At 56.8% G+C, this 13,033-nt stretch overlaps 1 pseudogene; it reads right to left on the bottom strand.

The window, feature by feature from the left end:
• Window positions 1–607: 607 nt before the first annotated feature.
• LOC147109748 (ETS domain-containing transcription factor ERF-like pseudogene) lies at window positions 608–8,763 on the bottom strand (annotated as a pseudogene).
• Between the last annotated feature and the right edge of the window lie 4,270 nt (window positions 8,764–13,033).

Genomic DNA, 13,033 nt, shown 5'->3' with positions numbered 1-13,033 from the left:
TGCATTTCCTCCTAAAATGCGAAAAATTCAACACATCAAGAAACATATTATTCAACAAGCTAAGCCAAACAACCCCAGATTTCAAGGAATTGGATGACCTGTCAAAATTGAGATTAGTCCTAGGAGAAGGAGATAGACCATACCTTGGGGCCAAATATGTAACAACATGTCACAACCTGAGGACTGTTTAAAAATTAAGACTGTTTAAAATGAATATTGAGCGTACCAAATGAAGTACAAAGACTGTTTAAAATTAATATTGTTTAAAAGTAATTTTGTATGTAACCAACAAATGTCAAATCGATTGACACCTACAGAATGTTGGAAAACTGTACCTTTTTGCTATGTAAGCTTTGGCAATATGGTTCTCTGTAAACTTTCATGCCAATAAAGCATTTTAATTGGAATTGGAATTGGAATTGGAATTGGAGAGAGATACATACAGAGACACACAGAGAGAGAGACACACACACAGAGACACACAGAGAGAGACACACACACAGAGACAGAGAGAGAGAGAGACACATACAGAGACACACACAGAGAGAGACACACACACAGAGACACACAGAGAGAGAGACACACACACAGAGACACATACAGAGACACACACACACAGAGACAGAGAGAGAGAGAGACACATACAGAGACACACACAGAGAGAGACACACACACAGAGACACACAGAGAGAGACACACAGAGAGAGACAGAGCAATAAGGAGAGACATACTGATTACAGACAGGCTGCCATATCACATCTCACAGGAACATCGCAAATAGCTTCATGTGCAACGAGTTACTTTGAAGTGCAGTCACTGTTACAGGTGAAAGCTTCTGGAGATAAATGAGTAGTTAATCTGTGTTTTTGATAGTGTTGTTTGAGAGAGGAATGTTGGCCCCAGGCAACTGGAGAGAACTCCCCTCCTTTGCTTCGGGATAGTGGCTGTGGGATCTTTTACGTCCACCTGAAAGGGCAGACGGGGCCTCGGTTTAACGTCTCATCCGAAAGACGGCACCTCCGACAGTGCAGCACTCCCTCAGCACCGCACTGGGAGTGTCGGCCTGGATTATGGGCTCGAGTCTCTGGAGTGGGACTCGAACCCATGACCTTCTGACTCAGAGGCGAGAGTGCTGCCCACTGAGCCACTGGCTGACACTTTAAGCGATAGAGGGAGAGAGGAAAACAGAGTACAGGTGGTAAAGAGGGGAGAGAGTGCGGTTGTAATGCCTGCTGCTCAAGTTGGTTCATGGCCACTCCCTGAGTGAGACGGGAGCCTGTGCTACAGCTGGTTGTGAAGTCAATCCTGTCTGGAATTTGCAGACTGATTGTTATGAAGCTTCAGAAGGGGACAATTAGCGGTCATCAGCTTGCTTCTGCTTGCTCGAACGGGCCCAGCACAGGCCGGGGATGGAGCCTGGGCCTTTCCTGCTGTGTGTGTGTGTGGCGGGGGGGGGGGGGGCTCAGTCCCACACCGGGTAAGATCAGGCTAACTCAGCACAGGCCGGGGATGGAGCCTGGGCCTTTCCTGCTCTGTGTGTCTGGGGCTCAGTCCCACACCGGGTGAGATCAGGCTAACTCAGCACAGGCCGGGGATGGAGCCTGGGCCTTTCCTGCTCTGTGTGTCTGGGGCTCAGTCCCACACCGGGTGAGATCAGGCTAACTCAGCACAGGCCGGGGATGGAGCCTGGGCCTTTCCTGCTCTGTGTCTGGGGCTCAGTCCCACACCGGGCGAGATCAGGCTAACTCAGCACAGGCCGGGGATGGAGCCTGGGCCTTTCCTGCTCAGGAGCGGCCCACATCGTTGACTCACCGGAGGGCCCGGCTCAGCTTGTCGTAGTTCATCTGCGGTTTGCACTTGCGGACGCCCCAAAGCCTGGCCACCTCGTCGGGGTCCTTGATGACGAACTCCCCGTAGTCTCCCTGCCAGGCGATGACATCGTGATACTCCTCCTTCCTCAGCAACTCCAGGATGAAATGCCACAGCTGGATCTGTCGGGATCCGGGACTCGACTCCGGCTTGTAGGCCCAGTCTGGGAACGCGAAGCCTGTAGGGCAGGAAACAATCAATCAGGTCATGGAACAACAGACTGCAACCCAACAGGACATCCATTAATGTACACCCGAACCCCTCGATTAGATTCCAGCCTGTAACTCACTCCCGGGTATCTGTCATTCTATATATAAACCCCCCGAACCCCTCGATTAGATTCCGGCCTATAACTCACTCCCGGGTATCTGTCATTCTATATATAAACACCCCGAACCCCTCGATTAGATTCCGGCCTGTAACTCACTCCCGGGTATCTGTCATTCTACATATAAACCCCCCGAACCCCTCGATTAGATTCCAGACTGTAACTCACTCCCGGGTATCTGTGATTCTATATATAAACCCCCGAACCCCTCGATTAGATTCCAGCCTGTAACTCACTCCCGGGTATCGGTTATTCTATATATAAACCCTCGAACCCCTTGATTAGATTCCAGCCTGTAACTCACTCCCGGGTATCCCAGCCTGGATGTACATTGATCCTTGATCCCTAGGCCTAGCCGGGCTTGCAGCCTCTGTACAATCTTTCAGCATCAATCTCATCACTCACAGCGACAGCAGTGCCCCAGCAGTACGGTCCAGGAGCAGGTAATTCAATCCCGAGCCAGCCTGCTCCAGGTCAGTGACACAGTGCAGACAGCCATTCAGGTTAAACCAGTTTGGGGCCTACATTCTCTCCCAGTCCCCGCCCACAAGCCACACCTCCACCAACTACAGCGGGCCAACCAGGCCCCAGACACCGAGGCTGAGGGACCAGGCCCCAAGGCCAAGGAAGTCACAGGCCCCAGGAATTCACAGACCCCGACAGGCCGATAGGAAACGTGAGTACCTTCCTACTGCCCGAACAGAGGGGCTTACAACACACTCCCTGTTACACACTAGTACGATAGCAAAATACTGCAGATGTTGGAAATCCAAAATAACAATAGAAAATGCTGGAAAAACTCAGCAGGTCAGGCAACATCCGTGGAGAGAAATTTGAGTTGACGTTTCGGGTCGAACCCTTCTTCAAAACTGGAAAGAAAAAATAGATCGAAGGCAGGGCTGTGATCGGACAAAAGAAGTGAAAGAGACAAAAGAAGCAGAAGAGACAATAAAGGAGCAGAAATTACTGAACAGGCCGACGAGTGAGTTAATTGCTCTGAAGTTTCTTCGCAAACATGTGTGGGACCGCAGTCACGTGACACGGGGGGTGTGTGGGGCTTGCACTGTCCGACTGGGACCGAGACCAGGCTAGAGGGCAAGTAGGCCGCAGGCTCCTTGGGCGTCGGTCTTTTGGGATGAGACGTTAAACCGAGGCCCCGTCTGCCCTCTCAGGTGGACGTAAAAGATCCCACCGCCACTATTTCGAAGAAGGGGGGAGGGGGGGTGGGGGGAGTTCTCCCCGGTATCAATATCACTAAAAAACAGATGATCTGGTCATTATCACATTGCTGTTTGTGGGAGCTTGCTGTGCGCAAATTGGCTGCCGTGTTTCCTACTTTACAACGGTGACCGCACTTCAAAAACAGTACATCAGTGGCTGTAAAGCGCTTTGGGACGTCCTGAGGCGGTGAAAAGCAAGTCTTTCCCCTCCCTCCGCATCGCGAGATACAAAAGCAGAGATTCTGGGATTCGAAAGTCAGATAACATCCATTCCCGGCCCCAGTCCCACCCTCCCACTCCCAAACAACAAAAGCCCACAGACTTCAGATCGGCCACAAAGAAGAGCAGCTCCCTGCCTCCGGCACGCTCAGCCCGAGTGCCAGCATTCCCAGCCCTCCGGAATCCCAGGAATTTCCTGAGGAATCCGAGAGTCCCGCTCCGCAGCAGGCCCTGGAGACCCCAAGGTCAGCCGGTTCAGGCAGACACAACCTGTTCTTGTTCAAATCAAAGGCGGTTGCGCGACGGGAACTCAATCCCAAACCAGGATAGCGGGGAGGGGAAAGGGGGCGAGAGAGAGAGAGGGGGAGAGTGGAGCAGAGAGAGAGTGAGGGAGAGGGAGGGAGGGAGAGGGAAGGGGGAGAGGGAGGGAGAGGGAAGGGGGAGAGGGAGGGAGGGGGGGAGAGGGAGGGAGGGAGGGAGGGAGAGGGAGGGGGGAGAGGGAGGGGGGAGAGGGAGGGGGGAGAGGGGAGGGGAGGGGGGAGAGGGAGGGGGGAGAGGGAGGGGGGAGAGGGAGGGGGGAGAGGGAGGGGGGAGAGGGAGGGGGGGGAGAGGGAGGGGGGGAGAGGGAGGGGGGGGAGAGGGAGGGGGGGAGAGGGAGGGGGGGAGAGGGAGGGGGGGAGAGGGAGGGGGGAGAGGGAGGGGGGGAGAGGGAGGGGGGAGAGGGAGGGGGGGAGAGGGAGGGGGGAGAGGGAGGGGGGGAGAGGGAGGGGGGGGAGGAGGGAGAGGGGGGAGGAGAGGGAGAGGGAGGGGGGAGAGGGAGGGGGAGGGGGGAGAGGGAAGGGGGAGAGGGAGGGAGGGGGAGAGGGAGGGAGGGGGAGAGGGAGGGAGGGGGAGAGGGAGGGAGGGGGAGAGGGAGGGAGGGGGAGAGGGAGGGAGGGGGAGAGGGAGGGGGGAGAGGGAGGGGGAGAGGGAGAGGGGAGGGGGAGAGGGGAGGGGGAGAGGGGAGGGGGGAGAGGGAGAGGGGGAGAGGGAGGGGGGGGAGAGGGAGGGGGGGAGAGGGAGGGGGGGAGAGGGAGGGGGGGAGAGGGAGGGGGGGAGAGGGAGGGGGGGAGAGGGAGGAGGGAGGGGGGAGGAGAGAGGGGGGAGAGGGAGAGGGAGGGAGGGGGGAGAGAGAGGGTGGGGGGGGAGAGAGTGGGAGGGGGGAAGAGAGAGAGAGTGGGAGGGGGGAGAGAGAGAGAGTGGGAGGGGGGAGAGAGAGGGTGGGAGGGGGGAGTGGGAGGGGGGAGAGAGAGGGTGGGAGGGGGGAGAGAGAGGGTGGAGGGGGGAGAGAGAGGGTGGGAGGGGGGAGAGAGAGGGTGGGAGGGGGGAGAGAGAGGGTGGGAGGGGGGAGAGAGAGGGTGGGAGGGGGGAGAGAGGGTGGGAGGGGGGAGAGAGAGGGTGGGAGGGGGAGAGAGAGGGTGGGAGGGGGGGAGAGAGGGTGGGAGGGGGGGGAGAGAGAGGGTGGGAGGGGGGAGAGGGAGGGGGGAGAGAGAGGGTGGGAGGGGGGGAGAGAGAGGGTGGGAGGGGGGGAGAGAGAGGGTGGGAGGGGGGGAGAGAGAGGGTGGGAGGGGGGGAGAGAGAGGGTGGGAGGGGGGAGAGAGAGGGTGGGAGGGGGGAGAGAGAGTGGGAGGGGGGAAGAGAGAGAGAGTGGGAGGGGGAAGAGAGAGAGAGTGGGAGGGGGGAGAGAGAGAGAGTGGGAGGGGGGAGAGAGAGGGTGGGAGGGGGGGAGAGAGAGGGTGGGAGGGGGGAGAGAGAGGGTGGGAGGGGGGAGAGAGAGGGTGGGAGGGGGGAGAGAGAGGGTGGGAGGGGGGAGAGGGAGGGGGGAGGGGGGTGAGGGGAGGGGGAGAGGGGAGGGGGAGAGGGGAGGGGGAGAGGGGAGGGGGAGAGGGGAGAGGGGGAGAGGGAGGGGGGGGGAGAGGGAGGGGGGGAGAGGGAGGGGGGGAGAGGGAGGGGGGGAGAGGGAGGGGGGGGAGGGGAGGGGGGGAGAGGGAGGGGGGGAGAGGGAGGGGGAGAGGGAGGAGGGAGAGGGAGGAGGGAGGGGGGAGGAGAGAGGGGGGAGAGGGAGAGGGAGGGAGGGGGGAGAGAGAGGGGTGGGGGGGGAGAGAGAGAGAGTGGGAGGGGGGGGAAGAGAGAGTGGGAGGGGGGAAGAGAGAGAGAGTGGGAGGGGGGAGAGAGAGAGAGTGGGAGGGGGGAGAGAGAGGGTGGGAGGGGGGGGTGGGAGGGGGGAGAGAGAGGGTGGGAGGGGGGAGAGAGAGGGTGGGAGGGGGAGAGAGAGGGTGGGTGGGGGGGAGAGAGAGGGTGGGAGGGGGGAGAGGAGGGTGGGAGGGGGGAGAGAGAGGTGTGGGAGGGGTGGAGAGAGAGGGTGGGAGGGGGGAGAGAGAGGGTGGGAGGGGGGGTGAGAGGGTGGGAGGGGGGAGAGAGAGGGTGGGAGGGGGGAGAGAGAGGGTGGGAGGGGGGGAGAGAGAGGGTGGGAGGGGGGGGAGAGGGAGGGGGGGAGAGAGAGGGTGGGAGGGGGGGAGAGAGAGGGTGGGAGGGGGGGGGAGAGAGAGGGTGGGAGGGGGGGAGAGAGAGGGTGGGAGGGGGGGAGAGAGAGGGTGGGAGGGGGGTAGAGAGAGGGTGGGAGGGGGGAGAGAGAGGGTGGGAGGGGGGAGAGAGAGGGTGGGAGGGGGGAGAGAGAGGGTGGGAGGGGGGGAGAGAGAGGGTGGGAGGGGGGAGAGAGGAGGGTGGGAGGGGTGGAGAGAGAGGGTGGGAGGGGGGAGAGAGAGGTGGGAGGGGGGAAGAGAGAGAGAGTGGAGGGGGGGAGAGAGAGAGTGGGAGGGGGGAGAGAGAGAGAGTGGGAGGGGGGAGATGAGAGGGTGGGAGGGGGGAGAGAGAGGGTGGGAGGGGGGGAGAGAGAGGGTGGGAGGGGGGGAGAGAGAGGGTGGGAGGGGGGGTGAGAGAGGGTGGGAGGGGGAGAGAGAGGGTGGGAGGGGGGGAGAGAGAGGGTGGGAGGGGGGGGAGAGAGAGAGTGGGAGGGGGGAGAGAGAGAGAGTGGGAGGGGGGGGAGAGAGAGGGTGGGAGGGGGGGAGAGAGAGGGTGGGAGGGGGGGAGAGAGAGGGTGGGAGGGGGGGAGAGAGAGGGTGGGAGGGGGGAGAGAGAGGGTGGGAGGGGGGAGAGAGAGGGTGGGAAGGGAGAGGGACTGGGAGAGGGAGAGGGAGTGGGAGAGGGAGTGGGAGAGGGTGAGAGAGTAAGAGGGTGTCCAGGCTCCATCCCCGGCTGTGTTGAGTGAGTTGACCTTAGCTAGTGCGTCGATACTGCCTCCGAGCCGGTGAACATGGGCCAGGACAGCACTGGGTTCAGCCGCAGGGAGCCTCATGGCTGAATACCCCACCTGCACTCACTGTAATGGGACCGGGGAGCGTGGGGGGGGAGGCGCCTGTGAATCTGCTCAAAGCTCCCTCCCCCCACAGAAAGCATCGCCACAAACACAAGGGGTGGGGAAATCCAGAGGGAACCAGCGAACTGCGATCTCCTGGGATCCCTTCCTCTTCCCAATTACCGCGTTGAGTCCTTTGATCCCCGCGGGGCTGTGTGTGTCACCCGGGGAAGCCTATCCCCCAGGCAGGTCTTCACACACCGGGGCAGGGAGGCTATGAGCTGCAGAGAGATCTATCTCGTTAAAGAACCGCACCCCGATTAAAAACTGGCACCAAAAAATACACAAATCCCTCCCCGGCAGAGGTCACGGGAGAGAAGGAACGAGAGTGGGAGAAGCAGAACAAAAGAGCGAGAACGAGAAATAGAGAGATAGGTATAGAGAAAGAGATAGGGAGAAGCTATTTCCTCTGGTGGGGGGAGTCCAGAACAAGGGGGGCATCACCTTAAAATTAGAGCCAGGCCGTTCAGGGGTGATGTCAGGAAGCACTTCTTCACACAAAGGGTGGTGGAAATCTGGAACTCTCCCCCTCAAAAAGCTGTTGTGGCTGGGGGTCAATTGAAAATATCAAAACTGAGATTGACAGATTTTTGTTGGGTAAGGGTATCGAGGGATATGGAACCAAGGCGGGTAGATGGAGTTAAGTTACAGATCAACCATGATCGCATTCAATGACGGAACAGGCTCGAGGGGCTGAATGGCCTCCTCTTGTTCCTGTGTAACAGGCTCGATGGGCTGAATGGCCTCCTCCTCTTCCTGTGTAACAGGCTCGATGGGCTGAATGGCCTCCTCCTGTTCCTGTGTAACAGGCTCGATGGGCTGAATGGCCTCCTCCTGTGCCTGTGTAACAGGCTCGATGGGCTGAATGGCCTCCTCCTGTGCCTGCGTAACAGGCTCGAGGGGCTGAATGGCCTCCTCCTGTTCCTGTGTAACAGGTTCGAGGGGCTGAATGGCCTCCTCCTGTTCCTGTCTAACAGGCTCGATGGGCTGAATGGCCTCCGCCTGTTCCTGCGTGACAGGTTCGATGGGCTGAATGGCCTCCTCCTCTTCCTGTGTAACAGGCTCGATGGGCTGAATGGCCTCCGCCTGTTCCTGCGTGACAGGTTCGATGGGCTGAATGGCCTCCGCCTGTTCCTATCCGAGAGATGGAAAGAGTGAGAGACAGAGACTCTCCAATACACCGAGTGAGGCTTGAAATATACCAACCTGCTGCCAGTTATAATCACCAATTCTATCGCTACAATAGAGCAAGGAAACTCCCCTTCTCCCAGGAATTAGCTGGGATATTCGGGACCACCTACCCGACATCCACCGGGCCTACCTGTGCGACCCCCTCCTGCGACCCCCCACCCCGGGCCTAACTATGCAACACCGGGCCGAGCTGCATGACCCACGGAGGCGGTGCAGGGGTGGGGGAGAGAACAGGATTCAACACATTCAGGGCCTGGGGCTGGATTTCCCGGGCCTGTGGCTAGGACTTCGGGTGTTGAGGCTGGGAATCGAGGCTGGGAGTCAGGGGGCCCTGGGGCAGGATTACCCGGCCTGGGGAAGGGAGGTCCCGCCCAGCTGAAGCTCCCGCAGTCATCCCACAGCCTGAAAGTAGATCTGTTGTGCAGCTGCAGACAAAGCAGAGACAGGCACCGCGTGGATATCTGCAACTGAATCCGCCCCATTGTCTCCAGCTCCAGTACGCGTCTATCAGGCACCTCGTCCAGCACTGGGGGGAGCCCTCCTTAACCCTGCGGGGCCCTCTCGCATTCCTCCACACATTGCCTGTTGCTGGGCAGTGCAGTCACAGTGGAAAGTGTCCAAAATACAGAGACGGGCAACACACACACACACAATGGAGGCACATTCAGTCCCGTCACATGCACTGGCGCACACTTCTACACCACGTCCGTTCAAACACAAACTGTGTCTGGGCAGAGCTGGGGTACAGTACTGGTGGGTACAGGTCTGTCACTGTATAACACTGGGGTACAGTACTGGTGGGTACAGGTCTGTCACTGTATAACACTGGGGTACAGTACTGGTGGGTACAGGTCTGTCACTGTATAACACTGGGGTACAGTACTGGTGGGTACAGGTCTGTCACTATAACACTGGGGTACAGTACTGGTGGGTACAGGTCTGTCACTGTGTAACACTGGGGTACAGTACTGGTGGGTACAGGTCTGTCACTATAACACTGGGGTACAGTACTGGTGGATACAGGTCTGTCACTGTATAACACTGGGGTACAGTACTGGTGGGTACAGGTCTGTCACTGTATAACACTGGGGTACAGTACTGGTGGGTACAGGTCTGTCACTGTATAACACTGGGGTACAGTACTGGTGGGTACAGGTCTGTCACTGTATAACACTGGGGTACAGTACTGGTGGGTACAGGTCTGTCACTATAACACTGGGGTACAGTACTGGTGGGTACAGGTCTGTCACTGTATAACACTGGGGTACAGTACTGGTGGGTACAGGTCTGTCACTGTGTAACACTGGGGTACAGTACTGGTGGGTACAGGTCTGTCACTATAACACTGGGGTACAGTACTGGTGGATACAGGTCTGTCACTGTATAACACTGGGGTACAGTACTGGTGGGTACAGGTCTGTCACTGTATAACACTGGGGTACAGTACTGGTGGGTACAGGTCTGTCACTGTATAACACTGGGGTACAGTACTGGTGGGTACAGGTCTGTCACTGTGTAACACTGGGGTACAGTACTGGTGGGTACAGGTCTGTCACTGTATAACACTGGGGTACAGTACTGGTGGGTACAGGTCTGTCACTGTATAACATGGGTACAGTACTGGAGGGTACAGGTCTGTCACTGTATAACACTGGGTACAGTACAGTTGGGTACAGGTCTGTCACTGTATAACACTGGGGTACAGTACTGGTGGGTACAGGTCTGTCACTATAACACTGGGGTGCAGTACTGGTGGGTACAGGTCTGTCACTATAACACTGGGGTACAGTACTGGTGGGTACAGGTCTGTCACTGTATAACACTGGGGTACAGTACTGGTGGGTACAGGTCTGTCACTGTATAACACTGGGGTACAGTACTGGTGGGTACAGGTCTGTCACTGTATAACATGGGTACAGTACTGGAGGGTACAGGTCTGTCACTGTATAACACTGGGTACAGTACAGTTGGGTACAGGTCTGTCACTGTATAACACTGGGGTACAGTACTGGTGGGTACAGGTCTGTCACTATAACACTGGGGTGCAGTACTGGTGGGTACAGGTCTGTCACTATAACACTGGGGTACAGTACTGGTGGATACAGGTCTGTCACTGTATAACACTGGGGTACAGTACTGGTGGGTACAGGTCTGTCACTGTATAACACGGGTACAGTACTGGTGGGTACAGGTCTGTCACTGTATAACACTGGGGTACAGTACTGGTGGGTACAGGTCTGTCACTGTAACACTGGGGTACAGTACTGGTGGGTACAGGTCTGTCACTGTATAACACTGGGGTACAGTACTGGTGGGTACAGGTCTGTCACTGTATAACACTGGGGTACAGTACTGGTGGATACAGGTCTGTCACTGTATAACACTGGGGTACAGTACTGGTGGGTACAGGTCTGTCACTGTATAACATGGGTACAGTACTGGAGGGTACAGGTCTGTCACTGTATAACACTGGGTACAGTACTGGTGGGTACAGGTCTGTCACTGTATAACATGGGTACAGTACTGGTGGGTACAGGTCTGTCACTGTATAACATGGGTGCAGTACTGGTGGGTACAGGTCTGTCACTATAACACTGGGGTACAGTACTGGTGGGTACAGGTCTGTCACTGTGTAACACTGGGGTACAGTACTGGTGGGTACAGGTCTGTCACTGTATAACACTGGGGTACAGTACTGGTGGGTACAGGTCTGTCACTGTATAACACTGGGGTACAGTACTGGAGGGTACAGGTCTGTCACTGTGTAACACTGGGGTACAGTACTGGTGGGTACAGGTCTGTCACTGTATAACATGGGTACAGTACTGGAGGGTACAGGTCTGTCACTGTGTAACACTGGGGTACAGTACTGGTGGGTACAGGTCTGTCACTGTATAACACGGGTACAGTACTGGTGGGTACAGGTCTGTCACTGTATAACACTGGGGTGCAGTACTGGTGGGTACAGGTCTGTCACTGTATAACATGGGTACAGTACTGGAGGGTACAGGTCTGTCACTGTATAACACTGGGGTACAGTACTGGTGGGTACCGGTCTGTCACTGTATAACACTGGGGTACAGTACTGGTGGGTACAGGTCTGTCACTGTGTAACACTGGGGTACAGTACTGGTGGGTACAGGTCTGTCACTGTATAACACTGGGGTACAGTACTGGTGGGTACAGGTCTGTCACTATAACACTGGGGTACAGTACTGGTGGGTACAGGTCTGTCACTGTATAACACTGGGGTACAGTACTGGTGGGTACAGGTCTGTCACTATAACACTGGGGTACAGTACTGGTGGGTACAGGTCTGTCACTGTATAACACTGGGGTTCAGTACTGGTGGGTACAGGTCTGTCACTATAACACTGGGGTACAGTACTGGTGGGTACAGGTCTGTCACTGTATAACATGGGTACAGTACTGGAGGGTACAGGTCTGTCACTGTATAACACTGGGTACAGTACTGGTGGGTACAGGTCTGTCACTGTATAACACTGGGGTGCAGTACTGGTGGGTACAGGTCTGTCACTGTATAACACTGGGGTACAGTACTGGTGGGGACAGGTCTGTCACTGTATAACACTGGGGTACAGTACTGGTGGGTACAGGTCTGCCACTGTGTAACACTGGGGTACAGGTCTGTCACTGTATAACACTGGGTACAGTACTGGTGGGTACAGGTCTGTCACTGTATAACACTGGGTACAGTACTGGTGGGTACAGGTCTGTCACTGTGTAACACTGGGGTACAGTACTGGTGGGTACAGGTCTGTCACTGTATAACACTGGGGTGCAGTACTGCTGCGTACAGGTCTGTCACTGTATAACACTGGGGCACAGTACTGGTGGGTAGAGGTCTGTCACTGTATAGCACTGGGGTACAGTACTGGTGGGTACAGGTCTGTCACTGTAGAGCACTGGGGTACAGTACTGGTGGGTACAGGTCTATCACTATTACACTGGGGTACAGTACTGGTGGGTACAGGTCTATCACTATTACACTGGGGTACAGTACTAGTGGGTACAGGTCTGTCACTGTATAGCACTGGGGTACCGGCCTGTCACTGTATAACACTGGGGTAGAGTGCTGGTGGGGACAGGTCTGTCACTGTGTAACACTGGGGTACAGTACTGGTGGGTACAGGTCTGTCACTGTATAACACTGGCGTACAGTACTGGAGGGTACAGGTCTGTCACTGTATAACACTGGGGTGCAGTACTGGTGGGTACAGGTCTGTCACTGTATAACACTGGGGTGCAGTACTGGGGGTTACAGGTCTGTCACTGTATAACACGGGGGTACAGTACTGGTGGGTACAGGTCTGTCACTAACACTGGGGTACAGCACTGGTGGGTACAGGTCTGTCACTGTGTAACACTGGGGTACAGTTCTGGTGGGTACAGGTCGGTCACTGTGTAACACTGGGATACAGTACTGGTGGGTACAGGTCTGTCACTGTGTAACACTGGGGTACAGTACTGGTGGGTACAGGTCTGTCACTGTGTAACACTGGGATACAGTACAGGTGGGTACAGGTCTGTCACTGTATAACACTGGGGTACAGTACTGGTGGGTACAGGTCTGTCACTGTGTAACACTGGGGTACAGTACTGGTGGGTACAGGTCTGTCACTGTGTAACACTGGGATACAGTACTGGTGGGGACAGGTCTGTCACTGTATAACACTGGGGTACAGTACTGGTGGGTACAGGTCTGTCACTGTATAACACTGGGGTACAGTA

This window comes from Somniosus microcephalus, chromosome 12 (genome assembly GCF_052327205.1).
Source record: "Somniosus microcephalus isolate GS21.2 chromosome 12, FLI_Smic_1.0, whole genome shotgun sequence".
Taxonomy (NCBI): Eukaryota; Metazoa; Chordata; class Chondrichthyes; order Squaliformes; family Somniosidae; genus Somniosus; species Somniosus microcephalus.
Note: the sequence above shows the minus strand (reverse complement) of the source record. Positions and strands in the feature narration are given on the sequence as shown.